This window comes from Elephas maximus, chromosome 3 (genome assembly GCF_024166365.1).
Source record: "Elephas maximus indicus isolate mEleMax1 chromosome 3, mEleMax1 primary haplotype, whole genome shotgun sequence".
Classification (NCBI taxonomy): domain Eukaryota; kingdom Metazoa; phylum Chordata; class Mammalia; order Proboscidea; family Elephantidae; genus Elephas; species Elephas maximus.
Genome location: NC_064821.1, coordinates 82,922,378 through 82,928,377, shown reverse-complemented (window position 1 = coordinate 82,928,377; position 6,000 = coordinate 82,922,378). Strand labels below are relative to the sequence as shown.

General features: G+C 48.2%; 1 protein-coding gene across 6 annotated transcripts in view; it reads left to right on the top strand.

The window, feature by feature from the left end:
• The first annotated feature begins 608 nt into the window (after positions 1-608).
• Positions 609-6,000, top strand: part of SCMH1 (Scm polycomb group protein homolog 1) — a 200,023-nt gene continuing 194,631 nt past the window's right edge. For 5 of the 6 annotated variants that reach the window (XM_049878947.1, XM_049878954.1, XM_049878951.1 and 2 more), the window contains exon 1: positions 609-808. The gene's annotated coding sequence lies outside the window, so the exon portion shown is untranslated. Of the gene's footprint in view, positions 809-1,884; positions 2,060-6,000 lie in introns of all 6 variants that reach the window. The other variant, XM_049878946.1, reaches the window with a different exon arrangement.

Sequence of the window (6,000 nt, the reverse complement as noted above, 5' to 3'; positions counted from 1 at the left end):
TACTTCCTACGTGCCCGGCACTACTCCAAATTTGATTCACAACAATCCTCCGAAATAAGTACTATCATGTTTGAGATGAGGGCCCTCATCTGGCCCAGGGTAGAGCTGCGAGGTCACTCGTTCAAGGTTATCCCAAAGCCAGTCATCACTAGGGCAGGGATTCGAGCCCCCGGAAGGACCCCTCTTTGCCTTTCTTGGGCTCGGCCCGAGGCTCCCGCGCAGCGGCCAAGACCTGACCGCTTTCGGTCACGCATCTCCAACAACGGGTCTTACTCGAGGTTTCAGAGCGGGTTATCTGCAGCGGCGGGGTTGGAACCCGAGCCCGTGTCCCCGAGCCCTTTCCAGGCTTCGGGTTACCCGTGCGTGCATGCGGACAGGGGGACCGGTCCGAGCGCTGGCCTGGCCCCCCCACCGGGCAGAGGGTGGGTACCGCGGGAGCTGCCCGGGCCAGTCCGCACGGAGGCGCCCTCCACCCGGCCCGCCGCCCAGCCCCCCGCGCGAGCCCAACGGCCGAGGCGCGCCGCCCCAGGGCGGGAGGCGCGGGGCGGGGCGGGGCGGGGCGGGGCGGGGTGGCCGGGGCGGGGCGGGGCGGGGCCGGGAGGGAGGGAGGGAGGCAGGGTGGCCCCCGCGCCCTGCCCCCGCCTCAGCCTCCGCCGCGCCTCGGTCGACCCCCCACCGCCGCCGGCGCTCTCCGGAGCCGCCCGCGCCCTCCCCCTTCTCCCGTCCTCCCTCCCTGCGCAGCGGAAACATGGCGGCGGGAAGGGAGTGAGCCTCGCAGCGCCCCGCGTCGCTGCCGCCGCGCCGGCAGGTAAGCGTCTTTGCCACCGCCTCGGCTTGCCAGGGAACCCCGAGACCTGAGGGGCCTGGGCCGCCAGGGGCCGCCCCGGGAGAGGAGGCGGCGGCGCGACCTGCCTGGCCGCTGCCCCCGCCCCTCCAGGCCCGGGTGTCAGGCGGCCGGTCTTTCGGGGTCGCCGTCGGGGTCTGCCTGCCTGCCGGGACCGCGCACGGCCGCAGCCCTCCTCCGGCCGCTGTCAGCCGGGCCGGAGCCCTGGCGTGCGGCTCTGCATCTGCGGCCGGACTGGCGGGGCCCACTGTCCGGCCGGCGGCCCTGACGCAGTAGGGACGCCCCTGGGGCCCCGGCGCGGGAAACCCAAGGACAGGGAACCTTTGGAGGCCGGCTCCGCGGAGCTGTCAGCGCGGGGATCGCTGTGCACGGGCCGGCGGGGCTGGCGTCGGCCGGGGAGGCTTGGCTTTGAGCGGAGGGCCGGGAGCTGGCGTGCATGTCTGTCGGTCTGCTCGGACACCAGCGCCGGCGGGGACCGAAATCCTGAAGTCCGGCACCCGATGTGGCCCGGCGAGGGTCGGAGGCGCCAAGGGCCTGGAGCTGTCAGCAGCCGTCCTCCGGGCCGGGCTCCCTCCGGGCCGGGCTCCCTCGGCGAGAGCTGCGTCGGGACAGCTCAGTGTGCCGCCTGCCCCGGAGCCCGGCCGGAAACCGGCGGGGTGAGCAGGTTCAAACCTTAGCGGGACACCGCCATGAGCAGGCGGCCGGGAGGGCTGGACACGTGGGCTCTGCTGTGGGCCACACCTAGACGAGCGAAAGGGGCTTCCAGGTGATGGGTCAACCCGAGAATATCTCCGGACTGGAAGGGAATTTAAAAGTCACTTAGGGTTCGTCTCTTCCATCCCATGCCAAAGTATCTTTGAAATCCCAAAAACCACCGTAGTAATTTGACCAACCTATTTGAACACCTCCGATGATGGGAAACAAATCGCTTCCCAAGGAAACCCATTTTGTTCCTGGACGGCTTTGGTTTTGAGAAATTTTTTCAGGTTGAAAGAAACACCTGCCTTCTATTCTTCCAAATTCTTTTCCCTTGTGGACAGATGTTCGGATATTTGAAGATAGTTGCCAAGTCCCCCGAGCCTTGTCTTCTGCCCACCAATTCCAGTTCCTTCAGTTATCCGTCATATGCTGTGGCTCTCTGACCTCTTCTCTTGTTGGGCTCTATATCCTCTTTAAAGGAAAGCTTCTTAATGTGAGCAAAGTGACAAAACCTAGGTAAGTTTCTCTGAGAAGTTCTTTGGCCCCAAGAATTGACCTGCTTAAATAAAAAGTACTACTCTATTCCCTTCCTTATTTCTGTGATGTGTTTTTGAACTTAAGAAAAAAAAGGATGTCTACTACTACTACTACTGTTTGTTCAAGAGAAGTAAAAGAGGTCCTGTTTCATCCTATTTTATGGGTCCCCCCTTTTTAATGTCCATGAGCACTTTATCAAATGAATTAATATATATCAAAGAGTTTTAAAGTGCAAAGCACTATGCCAACAGAAGAGTTTATTATTTTTACTCTGACAAAAGATTGATACCTTGTTTGGTGCCAAGGCACAATTTAATATTTAGTTGGAGAGGAAGATGCTTTATTACACTGAACTCTTTGCTCTATTTCTGACTGCCAGCAGAAGGCCCAAAATCACTATGAAAAAGATCACTTTTCATTGCTCACTTACCAGCAGTATTTTTTTACTTGCTTTTTCTTCCCTTAACCTTGGTGGTATATGGGGTTGTTTTTAAAAAGGATCTTTTACCAACCCTCTAAATCTCTACGTAAGCCACCCTGCAGGTTAGTAATTTTTTGAGCCCAGCAGAGATGTGATGGCCTTGTAGATAAAATGCCAAGCTCTCATATCCAGGACTGTTCAAGTTCTAAGCAGAGTTTCACTGTTTATAACGTAGATGTGGACAAGCACATACCAGCAGTAGAATTGGTTCTTTATTTTTGTCTTTGATGTCTTCGTTTTTCAAATTGGTCAATGGCTTTGAAATTCGCAACACGTATGTTTTGATTTTTGATATGTTTATGCAAATTCTGTTTCTCTTTTATGTAAGTTGGCTAAAAATTTGTATACTACCATTTTATACAGAACTGTACAGACCCAAGAAAGGCAATGGTTCTTCCCCTTCAAAAGGCATAGAGTTAAAGGCAGGGGATACTAAACTCTGTGAGAAAAAAACTGGTGTGAATATTCCACTGAAAATTTAAACTTAACATATTCTACACTTGTATACCTATTATGTGTCAGGCACCATGGTACATACTGCGTTTAGTTGTGTATACAAAGACTCATTTTCAATCCTTATGGAGTTGGTAAATTAGATGCTAAAATAGATCACATCAGAATAGAAGTTGAGAGCTATGCATATGATATGTGGTTGCCCAAAGGTGAAGACAGTTAGACTAGCTTAAGAGTTGACTGCAGGCTTTGACAAGAGATGACACCTGACCCAAATCTTTAATGGTAAGTAGGAGCATGCCAGGCAAAGATGAGTAGAAAGTGTGCTACAGAGAAAATAGCTTAAGCAAAGGCATCAGTGTGAGAAAAGGAATGGCTTGCATAATAAAGCAGTGTGGGACCGCTAAGAATACAACACTGAAGATCTAAGGGGTAAGTTGTAAGGCTCAGAATACTGGCAGATGCCAGGTCATGGTGGACCTTATATATACATAAAAAAAAAAATAATAAGTATCTGTAATTCAGTAATTGAATCGCTGGAATGTTTTTATTTGGCATGTTGAAGTAACATTTTAAAAAGATCCTTCTGTGGTCATAGGGATGAAAAGAAAGAAATGAATTTGAGAAAGTGTGTGAGGCTTTGTGATTGACTGGATGTGTGGGTGAGAGGGTAAGGGGTCCAGCATGATGCCGAGGTTTTTGGCTTAGGTGACTAGGGTGACATTAACACGGAACACTGGACGACAGGTTTAGTTTTGGGCTCGAAAATATACTCTCTTAGATCAATGAGGCAGTGGGAGTGTGCTAGAATAAAAGGAGGTTGTGGTCAGAAAGTGGAATATTGGAGTTAAGTTGTCTGATGTAGAACCATTCTATGGGTAGCTTAAGTAGAGCAGAGATGAGTGTGACAAGGAACTGTGAAGCTAATGTATTGAATGAGTCATCTATGTGGCTAGTGATTTAGGATGAAAGTATGTGGGGAAAAGAGGAAGATTGTGACCCAGGTACAGTGAAAATAAGGGTTTCATCGGGAGGGTGGTAGATGACAGATGAGGGGGGAGGGATAGAGTGTGATATAGCCAGGTTGCATAGACCTCAGGGAGGAGGAGTTTTTGAACACGGGAGTGGAAAAGTAATGGTTTTTGACTTTTCCTTTCTGGAAGCAGAGTTCTGATCTTTTCATCTTTATTCAGGACTCATATTAATCACTGCTTGTTCTGAAGAGACTGTTCTCAGTCCTAGAAAGTAGGAGGGCAAATACCCTATATAGAATTCTTTCTGCTAATACTTGGTGGCAAAAAGTAGTGGAGGTTTTTCCTCAGACGATCAGGGGGTGGATAGGAAACAATCAGGTAAAGCAGTGAGGGTATACCTATGGTTTCTGGCAGGAGTATAGTGGGAAGAGCCTAGGCGTTGGGGTTACAAAGACTAAAATTCATATCCAGGCTCTGCCACTTACTAGCCTTATAACTGTAAGCAAATTGCTTAACCTCTGTGAGCATCAGTGCCCTTATCTATAAAAAATAAATTCTTACTTCATAAAGTGTCACAATGATTATATGAAATAATACATATAAAATCACTAGAAAAGTAACTGGTACTTCATGGATGCTAAGTAAATGTTAGTTCCCTTCCCCCTACCTTTAAGAAACTTGTACACTGCTAGAAGAATGGACCGCATGCCCTGCTAGCAGAAATGAAACATTTTCATGCTTACCTAAACTATAAGGCAGAATTTAATTAGTACTCTAGGTAAAAACAAAGTGATATAGGGGTTCCGAGGAGGGAGGTACCATTTCTCAACATTTGAAAACAAGGGTAGACATCGTACTGATGAATTTCATTTGGGTCTTAGAGAACAAATTCAATGAATTATTTAGGTGAAGATACAAAGTAGAGGAAACATAGGGTAGGGTGCGTTAAAAATTGAAAGTCACCACAGGTTTGAATGTTTTATTTGTGTAAGTCAGTAGTGAGAGGTAGGATTAGAGAGATGGGCTAGAGCCATAGTATTAAGGCTTGGAAACTATGAAGTTTGGACTTGATTCTAGGGACACTAAAACTAAGCCAAACCCATTGCCATCGAGTCAATTCTGACTCATAGTGACCCTATAGGACAGAGTAGAACTGTCCCATAGGGTTTCTGAGGCTGTAAATCTTAATGGAAGCAGACTGCCATATCTTTCTGCCACAGAGCGGCTGGTGGCTTTAAGTCACCAACCTTTTAGTTAGCTGCCAAGTGCTTTAACCACTGTGCCACCAAGGCTCTATCTAGGGGTACTAGACAGCCGTAAATTGTATGTCCTTGCTCCCTACCTCAGTTTCCTACCTGTAAAATTTACAAGCATTAATTCAAAAGCTTTGGATTTTTGTTTAAAATAAATGGGAAAGAAATTACACATTTGAAATTAAGTTCCCATATAGGCCAATTTTAGGTTAAAAAAAATAACTACTAAGATTTGTTTTATAGTTGTTTGATCTTTTTGATAACTTCATTTGGTGGATAGGCTTAGTGGAGTTAAGAAATGTACAAGATCTCACAGGTGAAAAGTGACCAAAGATGCTCTCATTTTGAATTCTGTGTTTTCCATTTTACCACGGTAGTTTAGATTTGAAAAGAAGCCTGGGTTCCTCACTGCCACTAAAAATTAGCTATATATCCGTGGGCAGGTCACTTTATCTCTATGAGTCTCAGTTCCCTCATTTATAAAATGAAGGAAGGTGTAAAGTTTGATATAGTATGTGTAAAGTACTTCACATAATGCCAGTCATTTAGTAGGTACTCCATGGTTGCACACACCATGTGAAATGATAATAGTAGGATCAGATCCTGTCTGTCATCATGGGGGAATGATGAGAATCACCATCAGCACAAAGCTGATTCCTACTCAGTGGAAGTTAGACATATTTCCACTCTCCAACCTTTTTACCAATTCTGACAGGAGCTGTCCCTCCCATGGCACCCTGCTCTGCTAGGTTCGATAAT